Below are 15,719 nucleotides of genomic sequence, written 5' to 3' on the forward strand. Positions count from 1 at the left end.
GGGGCCGATGTAACGAGGAGACAACTTGCGGGAGGAAGCCCTGAGAGGGATGTCTTTCGCGGCGAGCCACACCTTCTGTCCAGGTGAGTAAACAGGCGCAGGAGACCGGCGACGGTCGGCACAGCTACGTTGGCGAGCCACAGCTCGCAACAGCGCCTCCCGCGTACGAGACCAGACCCGACGGCAGCGCTGTAGATGATGCTGGACCGAGGGGACAGCAAGATCAGCCTCCTCCTCCGGAAACAGGGGCGGCTGATAACCCAAAGAGGCCTCGAACGGTGACAACCCAGTAGCAGACGAAACCAAGGAGTTGTGGGCATATTCCACCCACGGCAGATACGAGGCCCAAGTCGCAGGGTTATGACAGGTCACACAGCGGAGCGCGGCCTCAAGCTCCTGATTTAAACGTTCCGTCTGGCCGTTCGTCTGAGGATGGTAACCAGAGCTCAGACAAGGCCTGGCCCCCAAAGCAGCGCAAAAAGAACCCCAAACTTGGGACGAGAACTGCGGACCCCTGTCCGAAACTATTTCCACAGGAATGCCATGAAGCCGAAAAACATGGTCCAACAACAACGTAGACGTCTCAGCCGCAGTAGGCAACTTCTCCAAAGCGACGAAATGAGCAGCCTTAGAAAACCGATCCACGACCGAGAGAATAGTGGTCTTCCCAGCCGAAACCGGGAGTCCCGTAACAAAATCCAGGGCGATGTGGGACCAAGGGCGATGAGGCGTAGATAACGGCTGCAACAGCCCAGCAGGACGGTGAGTACGCGACTTACACCTGGCACACACAGGGCACGCAGCCACATATTCCCGAACATCTTTGTCCAGAGTGGCCCACCAAAAATGTCTCTTAACCATAGAAGTCGTCCTGCCCCTGCCCGGGTGACACGCAAACCTCGAAGCGTGCACCCATTCCAGTACCTTGGAGCGAGCAGCCGCGGGAACAAAACGCCGGTTAGTCGGTCCCGTGCCCGGATCCGGTTCCGTCCGGAGGCCCCGGTTGATGGCGTCCTCCACCTCCCAGGTAATAGCTCCCACCGTACAGCCGGCCGGAAGAATGGTGGAAAACTCCGCCGGACCCGTGTCAGAGTCAAACTGCCGAGAGAGGGCATCCGGTTTGGTGTTTCTGGAACCCGGGCGATAGGAAATGGAAAAGTTAAAACGTGCGAAAAACAGCGACCAACGAGCTTGACGTGCATTCAACCTCTTCGCACCGCGTAGGTACGTCAAGTTCTTATGATCCGTCCACACCAGGAACGGTAGCGCCGCGCCTTCCAGATGATGACGCCACTCCTCCAACGCCAACTTAACGGCAAGCAGTTCCCGGTCCCCCACATCATAGTTCCGTTCCGCTGGTGAAAGCCGCCGAGAGAAAAAGGCGCACGGCCGTAGCTTAGAGGAGGGGCCGGCACGTTGTGAAAGCACAGCCCCCACCCCCACATCAGAAGCATCCACCTCCACAATAAAAGCCTTAGACGGATCGGGTTGAGCGAGGATGGGCGCAGTAGAAAACAGATGTTTCAGCTTCGTGAACGCGCTGTCTGCTTCGGCGGACCAGCCGAACGGAAGCTTCGTAGAGGTAAGGCGTGTAAGCGGAGCCGCCACCAGACTGTAGTTCCTTATGAACCGACGATAGAAATTTGCAAATCCCAAAAACCCCTGGAGTTGCTTGCGAGTAGAAGGCACAGGCCAGTCTGTGACCGCCTTCACCTTAGCCGGATCCGTCTTCACCTGCCCCCCTGCCAAAATGTATCCCAGGAAAGAGACCGATGTCAAATGAAACTCACATTTCTCAGCCTTGGCATACAGTCTGTTTTCCAAGAGGCGTTGAAGGACAGCTCGGACATGTGAATGATGCTCAGCCAAAGTTTTAGAAAAAATAAGAATGTCATCTAAATAGACGAACACAAAACGGTCGAGGAAATCCCGTAGGACATCATTTATTAGGGCCTGAAACACCGCTGGAGCGTTCGTCAAACCGAAAGGCATAACGAGATACTCGAAATGACCCAGGGGGGTGTTAAACGCGGTCTTCCACTCGTCTCCCTGACGGATTCGCACCAAATGATAAGCATTGCGAAGATCTAACTTAGTGAACACCGTGGCACCCTGTAGCGATTCAACAGCGGAGCTAATGAGTGGCAAGGGATACTTATTTTTAATAGTGACGTCATTCAAGCCCCTGAAATCAATACACGGCCGAAGAGACCCATCCTTCTTGTCTACAAAAAAAAACCCAGCCGCCACGGGGGATGAAGACGGACGGATTAACCCAGCCGCTAGTGAATCCCTAATATACTCCTCCATCGCAGCACGTTCAGGCCTAGAGATACTATATAACCGGCTCTTGGGCAGGGACGCTCCGGGGAGCAAATCAATCGCACAGTCATAAGGGCGATGGGGCGGTAGGGACTGCGCTTTGATCTTACTGAATACTTCCCGTAAATCATGATACTCAGGCGGCACCCCTGAGAGATCGGGGACATATTCGTCAGTCCCCGTAGCCTCCCCCGGGCCGGGAAAACGGGCGGAAGTCAGACAATTGGAGTGGCAAAAAGGGCTCCAGCTGACAACCCTTTGCCCCTCCCAATCCAAGTGCGGATTGTGTAAGCACAGCCAGGGATAACCCAAAGTGAGCGGAGTATCAGGTGAATCGAGGACAAAAAAGGTGAGTTTCTCCCTATGATTCCCCGAAGTGCACAGTGACACTGGACCAGTGTGAAAAGAAATTTTAGTGAAAACCTGGTTATTAATCGCTCTAACTGGAATGGGCGGCTCAAGGCGCACGAGCGGAACGCCTAATCGTTCAGCGAGATCGAGACTGATTAAATTCTGTTCAGAACCAGAATCTAATAAGGCTGTGCATGAATGAGTAATCTGTAGCATCTCCAAGGTGACAGGGAGTTGTAAACGGGGTTTCTGACCAGAATTCGAACCGCCCACCCGTATCCCCGATTCTACCGGCGGGCGACACCTTTTCCCTCCTTCGGGCATGCAGCAATCAAGTGTTCCAGCGAGCCACAGTAAAAACAGGCATGAGCCCGACGCCGCCGCTCCCTCTCCTCCGGTGTCAACCGTGACCGGCCAATCTGCATAGGCTCCGGCTCGGGATTAGTGACGTAAGCCGAGGCGACAAACTCATGCGAGTCCACAGTCGGAGGCGGCGACGGTGACGTACCCGGAAACGAGCGCGGTAAACGGCGCTGGGATTTGTAGTTCCTGTCCCTCTCCCTGTCACGCAACCTGTTGTCAATGCGAAGGGAGAGGGACGCCAGTTCCTCAAAAGATTTTGGCTCATCACGGGAGGCAAGCTGGTCTTTCATACCCTCGTTCAATGCCCGGAAAAACACCCCACGCAGAGCGTCGTCAGGCCAACCGGTTTCGGCGGCGGCAGTACGAAAATCAATCAAAAAATCAGCAACCCTCTGACGGCCCTGGCGAAGATCCAGCAGCCTCTGCGCAGAACTACCCTCAGAAATGGGGTGCGCAAACGTTTTCTGGAATTCCCCCAAAAACACCTCATAAGAACAGGTTAACAAAGGATTCTTTGATAGATACGCCTCCGCCCACTTAAGTGCACGATTACGCAGTTTACCCACCAAATAAGATATCTTATTAGAATCCGCAACAAATGTGCGTGGAGAACGACCGAAAACAAGGTCGACCTGAAGCAAAAACCCGCTACAACTCCCTGGATCCCCTGAAAATGGTTCGGGCTCCGGGGACGTAGCATCACGGAAAGCTGATGTAGGTGGAGATGCAACGGCAACAGGTTGAGGCAGAGGAGCTGGTGTACCGGAGTCTTGGCCCGCGGGGCCCGAGGCGGAACCAGCAGCAGTAGAAATACCCGCTTGTAGAGCCTGGAGGGACTCCAGTATTTTACTTTGACCATCTCTAAGAGTCTGCTGCTGGGCTAACAGGAACTGAATAGATTGTTCATGACTTCCTAATATCGCCCCCTGCCTCTGAATGGCTGACCGTTCCGCGTCTGCTGAGTCCATAACTACTGGCCAGATTCTACTGTTACGGCCGAGACCGTTTCAGACGAGTGACAGGACTCAAACGCAAGACGCCGAACAGCTCGTAAATATATTTTAAGAATAATGTTTAATGTTTACACAAAATATTCATAAACAAAAAGGTGAGCGTAGACGTTAAACTAAATAACGATCTGGTCCGGGTCAGAGAGGACAGCTATTCCGGGGATTGGACTGGAAAGCAAGTCACAAAGGGTCCAGGAAAAAGGTCGGGGTCACTGTAACAGAATGCAGATGTTCAAACATAGATAAGGAGGCATATGAATATGTTGTTTGGCTCAGAATCCTCCTTCGTACTGCGTACTTGCCAACGGAGGTCGGAGATGACATAGAGGGGTGAGTAGTCCGGGTGTGTAAATCCAAAAACTCCTGGCGTGGAGGCAGAGAGGCAGGTAGGTAATTTTGGTAATAGCCTGAGGGACTGCCAGAAGGTCCAGCATCCAAGTAGAAGCTCTTCGCCAGGGGTTGACAGTTAGGTGTAGCTGAAAAAGGAGGCGCACAAAAAACAAACATACAGTGAGGCAAGGTGATTCAAAAAAACACGTAGGGAATTTATGGTGGTGGCCTGCACTGACTGATGTTTAGCAGAGAATCTGGCGAAGAGAGATTGAGAACGCTGGCCTTATGAGTCCCCGGCTAATTACCCACAGATGTAAGCGATCAGCAAAAACACTGAGGCCCCTCCCAGGGGTGGAGACGCCGGCTCGGAGGGAGACACACTGGCACACACCCGGACCATGACAAAATAAACATAAAAACAACAAATGTCTCAGGTTTTGTTGTTGCCGCAAAATGTTGTACTGCTTGAAATTCCGTCTCCACTGTTGCTCGACACTGCGTGTATAGAGCAGGTAGTGCAACAATAGAAAAATAGTTGCGGGACGGCACTGTGTAGCGTTTGTCTAGGGTGTTGATCATTTTCCTAAATCCCTCGTTTTGCACAGTGTTGATGGGAGCCATATCTTTGGTCAGGTGATAAGTGATAGCCTCCGTAATTTCTTTGTGCCTGCGGAAGTTCGACGTGTATAGGGAAGCGCTGTATAAGGTTTCCGTTATTGATGTTTGGGTGGTTGACCGGGACGGATTTTTTCCTGTCACTTTCTCGTCATCCCTGACTTGCTCTCCGTTGTTTTTTCCCTGCTAATTTTAGCATCACACGGCACAGGTTCTGTATCACGTGGTATAAGGCTCCGCCCTTGTTATTTGTTGAGCAGGAAGAGTGAGCACTTGTTTTCATGCAGATTACGTCCCGGATCAAAATGCGGTACAGTCGTCGTCATCTTTTTTTGTTTTGTTTTTTTGTTTTTTTAAATCGTTATTTGGAAATGAGATCGCACATGAATCGAGATCGTGATTTTCTAACGATTAATCGTGAAGCCCTATCATATAGAAGAGACAAATATTGTTCTTTCAGTATATTGGCATTACTAAATTTGGCTCAATACTTACATATATGTGTAAAAAGCAAAATGTACGAGCTGTGAAAACTGTGTCTGATAGAATGAAGAGTAGACTGATATATAAAATATTCCTTTAATGGGTGAGAAAATCAGACCATGTCATAACTGCTTTAAGTCATACAGAATAGATATCAGAGCCTTAAACAGGCTGACTTCTGCTAAATGGGTCAAACTGGGCAGAAAGTATACAAACACATATGATGTAACACTATAGATCAACTTACCTCAGAATATATAAAGCATATAAACAATTACAGCAATATGATGCAACAAACACAGCAGTGCAACTGATCCAAAATACTCAAAGCTTCATAGAACTGAAACAAACATTTATTTTTAGCTCCATTGTGCTGCTGATACATACTTTAGGTTTCTGAATATTAAACTTGTTGCTGCCTTTCATAGTGTGTAACTTGAAGGCCCTGAGTACTTTCTCCCACACTGAAAACACTGGAATGATCAAATTATTTTAACATTACCTAATAAGACTGATTCAGGACAGACAATTAGTTATAACTTTCCTAGCAGTCCTTCACAAACAGGGAACAGTCTATCTATTCTCTCCATCTGTCAGCTGCTGCTGGCTCTTCCTCCTCTTCCTCACACACTGCTGAGTTTGTCCTGGTGGATCATCAGGGGTGCAAAGCCTCACAGATGATGTGCCGCAGTGTGTCCCTCAGTCTGTCCTCACTCTGGACACTTGCAGTTGGGACACGTGGAAATCAAATGTGTGATAAGCTGCAGGATTCAAACACAAGTGTAACTTATAAATACATGTTCATACTTTTATTACACAATCAGAGAGAAAGAAACAGAGAGAGAGTGCAGGACAGACAGACAGGTGTCTCAGGTGTATACACTGCTACAAACAGGAGGATTTAGTGTTTGTGTTATTACGAGTGCTAAACAAGAAGAGTTCCCAGATGGTACAGTGGACACATGTGTGACTGCTGTGATTAAAGCATCTTTCTTTCAGCTTAACGAGTGAACCGTCAGCTCGTTCAAACACACGTTAACTGACTTTAATTATCCATAAAATCGTCACATTCTCTGTAAGATTAAGGCCAACTATTGAACGGCGTATATTTTGAAGTAGAGGCTTTAAAACCAAGTAAACGCTGAAAGTACAAACATCACTAATTGTAGAAAACCCCTGTGATTTGTGCATATAGACTGTTCCACGGACCCCCTCTAACCACTGCTAAGATGGTACATTCCTCCCATCCTTTGTTTGTGTTTGCGCTGGTTCACCGTGATAGCGCTGGTGGAGCTGGGCTGTTGAACTGAACATGTGTCGTGTGTGTGCGTGAATGATAAGTAAGTGCCTTGTATTTGTTTGTTCTATGGTTGTAACTTATCATACACTTGCCTATGTACATTGTGTGATGCCTTTATAGAGTTTTCCAGCGGTTTGTGTAGCCACGAGACACTGTATATTCACGCTGATTTGACCAAAATGGCGCTACCCTTGTGAACTGAGCTGCCCAAAGTAAAGATGGAGTCTATCCCTGTGCAGCAGCACATTTGTGTCCACCAGGGGGTGGTGTTTAGTCATTTCTGTTCAACCCTTTCTGTATTATTTAGACCAACTTAGTTGACTTTAATTGTTCGCTAATTGTAATTTCTGTTATTTTACAGAACCACACACACACATACATATACTCACACGAATTCACTTCTGGAGATGTTTTGGATTAAAGGCAGAGGTGTGGACTCGAGTCACATGACTTGGACTCGAGTCATTAATTTTATGACTTTAGACTTGACTTGAAAAAATGTTCTAAGACTTGTGACTTGACTTGGACTTTTACACCAATGACTTGGGACTTGAATTGGACTTGAACCGGTTTACTTGAAAAGACTTGATATTTTACCCCAAATATAAAATTTTACATGCATATTATATAGAGATTGAAAATGTGACGTCATTCACGGGTAGAACCGCAAAGGATTCTGGGAACTCGTGGCAAGCGGTACTAGCGCACGCAGGCTTTCAATTAAAATCAGTTATACAGCGATAAAAAGAAACACAAAAATGTCAAGAAGCTGTTGTATTATTAACTGCAATAGCCGGTCGCATGACAGCCACGGGAAGCCGACGGGTAAAGAGATCGGTTGTTATCGGATTACGTCGTTAAAGAGAAATTGTTCGAACCATGTTTCCGAAGTAACAAAGACACGACGGGTGGCCTGGATTGCAGCCATTCAAAGACCAAATATAACGTCCCAGAACACTCCAGCTCACAGGTTAGTCTGCTCCAAGCATTTCCACAAAGGTCAGTCTGCTGTTGTAGTTAATGCGTCATTTTTCTTAACATAATTGGTGATATAGGTTACAAGCAAGTCTGGCGCTGAACAGAAATTGTCGCGCTATGCTCCTTTGTTTATTGTGCATAAATAGTGAATTGTCCTGACACAATATTGCGTTTCGCTTCTGTTATTACCATGGTACATTGACAAAAACATATACTTTTATTCACAGGGTAAAACAGTTGTTTTGTATCACTAATTGTCCAATGCGATTACAGCATACAATATTATTGTCACTGCTACATTTCTGTAACGCGTACCAGAAATTATTTCCACTGCTAATTAATTACCATTGAGCTCAAAGGTTATATTAATAAACTGTTAACGAATGTGTATTTATGACGACGATTTGTGAGACTGGTAAACTTATGATACGTACGATGGTCTTTACTTTCTACACGGTGCATTTCAAGGTCCTGTACCCATCCGTCGGTAAACTGTACCTGGGCTTGTTGCAGTGACCGGAAGTTACTAAACTTCATGAGTGTATGCACTCACTCCAAGAACCGTATGATTATAAATATGCATATAAATATGCTACGATGAGATAGCTGACTTCATCTAACTAGGCTACGTTGGTGATGCAGTTTTTTTTAATGTGTATGTCCTACAACCGCATCCAAGAACAACATGCAGCTTATCTCAGAACTGTCGGTGAAAATTATTCTTGGAGCTAGGTTTAATTGAGCTGCATTTTAAAGAGGTGCAATTTCACAATTTGTGTATATTTTCTAAGTTCACTATTTTGTCATGTGTTGAGAAAAACACAGGTTTAAAAATTACATGGTCTAATATTTACATTTAGCATAACTGCAACATGCTTTTTTCCGGGGTTTTTTAAAGACTCAAAAGGACTTGAAATTCAAAGTTTCAGACTTGTGACTTTACTTGGACTTTTACACCAGTGACTTGAGACTCGACTCTGACTTGCCTGACATTACTTGAGACTTGACTTGAGACTTGAGGATAAAGACTTGAGACTTAATTGAGACTTGCAAAACAATGACTTGGTCCCACCTCTGATTAAAGGAACCCTAATTCTCATTGCTGTGGACCCTCTCTTTCATCATATAAGTCACCTGTGCCTTCTGACCGAGGATAGGAAAATCCTGCTGTAATTTGCCAGTTTATTAAGCACACACATGTCCAGTTCACTAATGTCACATAACTTTGCCGACATGTGGCCAACAGTAATGTTTTAATGTTCTTCATTATTAAACATTTGCATATAAATAAGTGACATATTATTCCGTACTTAAGTTACTCTTCGTCCGCCCCTCTTCCGCCGTTTTTTTCGGCAAAATTATCCACTCCCACTGCCGCGCTATACATTCTGGGATATGTTGGGCCACGAAGTCTACACCGCCACATCCTTAAAATTCAGGGAAATGAAGGACGCATTTGAAGGCCGCATTTCGAGCAGCCTTTGAATTGGGACAGCCTTCGTCGCGTCGCTGTGACGTAATCGGCCTTAAAATGCAGCCTTTAAGGCTGCAGACCCTCGTTCTAAACTTAGTTCTGTTCGGAGACTTAATATTGGCGGTATTATAACTGATGACCTCTGAAAAGTCTCCACCTGTTGCTCCAATTTTTATAAATATTTATACAAGTCAGAGTTTGATGAGAGTGCTGCTCTGAACTTTATGGAAAAAATCCCTGATGTGCAAACAGTTAAAGAAGATCAGATGAGTTTCTGTGATAGGCCGATATCTATTAGTGAAGTGCTACCTGCTATTCCACGTCTTAAACGTAATAAATCCCCAGGAACCGATGGCTTAACCTCTGAATTTTACATTACTTTTGCAGATCAACTGGCTCCATTTCTTCTTAATGTATACATTGAAAGTCTTATAAATCAGTCTCTTCCCCCCACTTTATCACAAGGTCTGTTAACCCTAATCCCAAAGCCAAAGAAAGATCCCACTTATATGGACAATTGGAGGCCAATTTGCCTCCTTAATAATGATTATAAAATCCTAGCTCAGATCTTTGCCAAAAGATTGCTGTTTTGAATGATATTATTGATGAAACTCAGTCTGGCTTTATGGCTAACAAACACATATCCAACAACATTAGACTTGTTTTTGACCTAATTGATTATGCAGATTTGTGTAGGGCTGATAGGTTTATCTTATTTGTAGATTTCTGCAAAGCGTTTGATACGATTGAACATGGTTTTATTTTTCAGGCTTTGGACAAATTTGGCTTTGGCCCTTATTTTCAGAATGCAATTAAAACAATGTACAAAAATGTAAATTGCTCCATCAAACTACAAGCAGGTACATCAGTTAGGTTTAACTTGAACCGTGGTATCAGGCAAGGCTGCCCCATCTCCCCATACTTATTTCTCATCTGCTCAACTCCTCTCTGATTATCTTAAACGCAGTCCTCTGAAAGGTATAAGAATTGCGGATGAAGAAATATTCATTAGTCAACTTGCTGATGATACCACTCTCTTTTTAAAAAATGCTTCACAGGTGCAGATGGCTATTAACACAATTAATGCCTTTTCTTTAGCTTCAGGACTCCACCTAAACATTGGTGAATGTGAACTGCTTGCCCTTAGAAATTGTACCAGTCTATCTATCGCTGGCATCCCAGTGAAAGAGTCTGTCACTTACCTTGGTATCGTCATTACAGTTTTTTACAGCCGCTAGGACACATGTCACAATACTTAGGTCACTTTTGCAAAACTCTTCACACAATTCTCCTAACTGACCTTCAGCTTGGCAAAGCAGTTCATTTCACATTCAAAATGCACTACAACTACCAAAACACTTTATTCAGGTCTCAAATAAACTCATTCTTCCAGAACACTAGCAAAGGTTGACAGCCGACAAACACACTTTGTCACCCACAAAACAATGACCTAAAAAACACCAACAACATGTAGCATTACACAGTGTTTTCTTGTGTAAAACAAGGACTCATCTCTGTTTATAATTTCAATATATGTTACTGGAATGAATCAGACATCATGCAGAATTTGTTAATATTTGTTTATGTATTTTTATTTTTTTGCACTAAGTAATCCCAAAATACAAGAATTTGTATACACACCATCCACTGATACACATACAATAGTAATGCTAATCTACTCGGTCTCCTCCATTTGGCCACAGGTTCTCATCCACATCACATCTTATGTCATCTAGGCCAATACACCTAGGAAATAATCTTCTGGCATGCCAGAATTGAAGGAGTTGAAAAATTGAAGGAGTAACACCTGTGTAGATGTTCATCTACAATGAGAATCAGCTGTGGCTGGTTAAACTGCATTTTTAGATTTAAAATATGTTTCAATAAAATATTGCTGTTGCATTTTGCTGTCTTTTTAAGTTTTGCATTGTGTTGTTGTTTTGGCCATAAGTTTAACAGTTTTGAAAACAGTATGTAAGCACATGCAAAATGTCCTGTACGTACAAAGATTTTTGGCAGTTGTTGTGTCTGAGTGAGAAGATAATTCATGAAATTTGAGAGATGTAGTCATTGAATGCATTTTGTGTCAAAACAATGATAACTGATCCTCAGTTTAGCCCACATAGACTTCTGTTGTGCTCACTGTGTGAGGAGTTTTGCAAAAGTGACCTAAGTATTGAGAAATGTGTCCTAGCGTCTGTAAAAAACTGTAATAAAAATCAATCCACCAGGTGCTCCCTTAATTTCACTCCAATTTTGGACAAAACACAACAAAAGCTTAATGCTTGGCTGCAGCAGGATTTATCCATTAAAGGGAGAGTTTTACTCATGAAAGCAGAGGGTTTATCTCTAACTTGTGCTTTGTCTCTTGATGTAAATAAAGAAACCCTGGAAGATATTGACAGATTTATTTATAATTTCATATGGAAGAATAGAATTCATTATATTAAAAGATCAGTTTTATCCAACTCATACCAACATGGTGGAGTAAACTTTCTTGACTTCTCCTCATTAAGCAGTGTGTTTAAAATAAACTGTATTAAACAATTTTTCAGGAACCCAACCTCAATTTGGAACTTAATTCCCAATTATATTTTCTCAAAAATTGGTGGTCTTAACTTTCTGTCACGGCGAGTGAGATGAGCCGTGTGGAAAATAAAGGAGGATCCAAACGCAGGCACTTGTAAAGGTGTGATGGTGGTTTATTAAACACAAAATAAAAATGGACAAAAGGCGAACCGAACAAGGACTAAACTAGACTGGGGACAAACTGACTACAGAACACGAACCCGAACATGAATGAAAGCGAGCAGAAACACTTGGCGGTTGACAGCAGGGAAACACACAGATGAAGCAGGGTGGAATACACAGACGGACCAGCAACTACAATGACAGAGGACACGACTTAAATACACACAGAGAAACGCAGGGGAATTACACACAGGTGGTGGACACAGCTGGGAATAATCAACAAGACGAGACAGAGGTAAAACTGAACACACTCACATGAGACGCAGACCTTCACAATAAAACAGGAAACGAGAACACTACACCAAGACGCCGACCTGACACTGAGACAGACAGAATGACACATGGAACCTGAACTAAACTAAACGTGAGATACAACCGAGAACAAATCCTTAAACATGAATAAACAGAAACATAGAATTCTAATAATAATAATCATTTTAATAATAATACTCATAGCGCCCAAAACCACAACAAACACTCAAAAATAAACTAATCAATCAAAATTCAAAATACTGGGTCGAAACTGACCCAGAACCATGACACTTTCTTTTGCTTTGTAATTACAATATCAATAAAATCCCTTTAAAACTATCCAACTTTCATAAACAAATGCTTCTTTCCTGGTCATTGATTTATAAACACAACTTTTCTCCACATAGATACTATATTTGGAACAATAGAGACATTTTATACAAACACAAGTCTGTGTTTTTAAGTAATTGGTTTGATAATGGGATTCATCGTGTTGCACAACTTATAAATCCTGTTGGAGGTTTACTCTCTTACTCAGAATTTTTGAATACATATGGTCTTCCTGTTCCACCAAAGGAATATGCCATAGTGTTTGATGCTATCCCTGCTGGGGTCTTAATGTTGTTTGGAAATCCTGTTGTTAATGATTTGATACCACTGTATCCTGCTATTACTTATGTCGGTCAGGTGTGTTTCCCCTCTGTAAAGAGGAAAAACAACCGTGAAATACGAACTCCGTTTCAAAAAGACAGAACTTGTGTCCCAACGGCTGTCGCCTACTGGAATAACTGATACCAGGACCTGGAATGGGAGAAGATTTGGACCTTACCGTCAAAATTTCTATTAAATAACAAAGTAAAGGAAATATCTTTTAAAGTAATTCATCGTTTTTACCCAACCAGATCTTTTCTTGTACGTTATAAAAAGGACATTGATGTTAACTATACATTTTGTAATTGTGTGAAGGAAGATATTTCTCATTTATTTTGGTCATGCTTATACACAAATCTTTTCTGGCAAGAATTTTGTGTTTTTGTTGTTTCCTTTATCTTTTCTGAGTTCTCTTTTTGTTACGAGAAAATATTGTTTGGTTTCTTTAAGTACCACATGCACAGGGCAAACAAATTTTATTTGATTAATTTATTGATATTATTGGCTAAATTTCATATACATAAGTTGAAATTTTCTAACGCAAAACCATCCTTTCAGTGCTTTTTAAATGAAACCAAACAATATGTTAAAACCATACAACATTCTCAAAATGTAAAAGCTGTCAAAACCATAAACTTATGTTCCCTGTTCAATATCATGTGATTCTTTAATAGACTGTGTCTATTTTGCTTTTTTATACGAACCCCCTGACATTGTGTTTGCTATTTTGTATTTGTATATCTGTATTTTGTGCTTTGTCAATAAAGCGTATTTAAAAAAAAAAAAAAAAAAAGAAGGCTGCAGACCCTGAACTGGGATACAACCAGTGTGTGTGTGTGTGTGTGCACCATTACAGGTAACCAAGGAAACAGCAGATGTATGGAGACGATGCTGCTTGTTTGCACAGGCAGGAGGAGAGAAGGGTTTTTTTGTTTTTTTTTAATGTGTATGTGTGTATGGAGCCCTGTCTTTGCCCCTCAACAATAAAATGTAACTATTAATCTCAATTTTGCTAAAGAAAAGGATCTGGCTTGCATCAGTCACATGACTACCATTAACCAATGCTCGCCCTTGAGGGCAGAGCGCGTTCGTTACGAGCAGATTGCCTGTAGTGATGGGATTTCCGGCTCTTTTTAGAGAACCGGCTCTTTCGGCTCGACTCACTAAAAAGAGCCAGCTCTTTCAGCTCCGAACCGGCTCCTCAGGTTGTTTTAATTAATTTATTATTAACAATAATATAAATATATATATACACAAAAGGAATTACTAATGTAAAAAAAAGTGGTTTTATTTATATATGTTTATATATATAAATATATGCGGTGGCCACTAGAGACAAAACACGTACAAACTCCAAAACACATTTCTAGTTTTAACTGAACTTCCAAAACAGAGCTACCTAGATCACTTAAATTACACAACTAAAAGCATGTGTGTATTGTTTGTGTATTTATACACAAGCACTCATATATATTCAAATAATTTAAAAAAAATGTTCATTTACCTGTTACTACCACACACCAAATCTGGTCGTTGGTACTTCCTGGCTTGTGTAGCCACTACACTGCGCCTAGCATCCTGGAGCACTTCTGTTGTCTTTTGTACGCGTTTTGGAGTTTTTACATGCTTTGTCTCTAGGGTACCGTAAATATACTTTTATTTATTCACTCCACATAAAATGTAATAAATAAATCATATAATACAAAAACCAACTATTTATATTTTAACTTTTAACTATTTAAATTTTCAGCTTTTTCCTTTTAAACAATTTTAAAGTGAAACAACACAAAACACTGCAAACCACAACACAATTAAATAGAAATTATAATATGAAAACAAAAAGAACATGCATATTCTGTGTCATATGGACCTGCATGAATAAACTTTCTGAATCCTTTATCATCCGCAACTGATTATAGTTGTGGATGATTACTATACCTTTCTAATGTGACGTTGTTGTCCCTGGCTCTCTTTCTCTCTCTCTTCCTGCCGCTCTGTTCCTGTGCTGAGAGTGTAACTACCGTCCCTTCCCCCTCCTCCCAGCGCAAAGCACAAGGCTTGCGTGCGTAGTGAAGCGGAAAAAAGTGCGATAGAGAGGGTGAGAGAAAGAAAAAGAAAAAAACCCACGGCTCGCGATAAGGAGCCGGCTCGCGTCGTTCACGTCAAAGATCGGGCTCTAAGAGCCGTTTCGTTCGCGACCGACCCATCACTAATTGCCTGCCAAAAGCTGATTTCCAAAGTTTCCGTGTGTTTTTTTTATGTGTAATATCGTTCCGTATGTTGCTAAATAGACTTTGGTGAACAGGTATTACAAAGGGGTTATATATAAAATTTAAAAAATTACCTGTTTCTGTAACTGTGTTATTGTACTTAAAATATGTTTACAGAACTATTTTTTTGCATTTGTTGCAATTTCAGCTGTCCTCGTGGCCAGATTACTCTTAAAAGAGACATTTTCAAAGTCAACAAGAATAAAGGATACATAAAAGTCAGTGCCAAAAACTGATTGCGGCTTCTACCTTGTTACAGGAATGTTGTTTGTTGCTCAAGATGACTTGGTATCATTCATGAGGGATACATTTGACATATGTTTCACATATTATAGACCAACAAGTTATTTATAGCAGTTTAAATACAAGCAGTCAGTTTTTGGCAAATACCGGAAACCACTTTTTGGCAGACAACCACTTTTTGGCACAACACCTGGAATGAGCTCGCAAAGTACATGCGCATTTTCTACAGGCTAGGTGGTGGAGGAGAAGCAGGCAAATTAATTGGAAGGTGCAGACTGAAACAAAAACAGTAAGTAGGGTGTACAGCGCACACTATAGTCTAT

This window comes from Diplotaxodon limnothrissa, linkage group LG7 (genome assembly GCF_057381915.1).
Source record: "Diplotaxodon limnothrissa isolate DT_005_m linkage group LG7, D_limnothrissa_male_GT1.1, whole genome shotgun sequence".
In the NCBI taxonomy this organism is placed as follows: Eukaryota; Metazoa; Chordata; class Actinopteri; order Cichliformes; family Cichlidae; genus Diplotaxodon; species Diplotaxodon limnothrissa.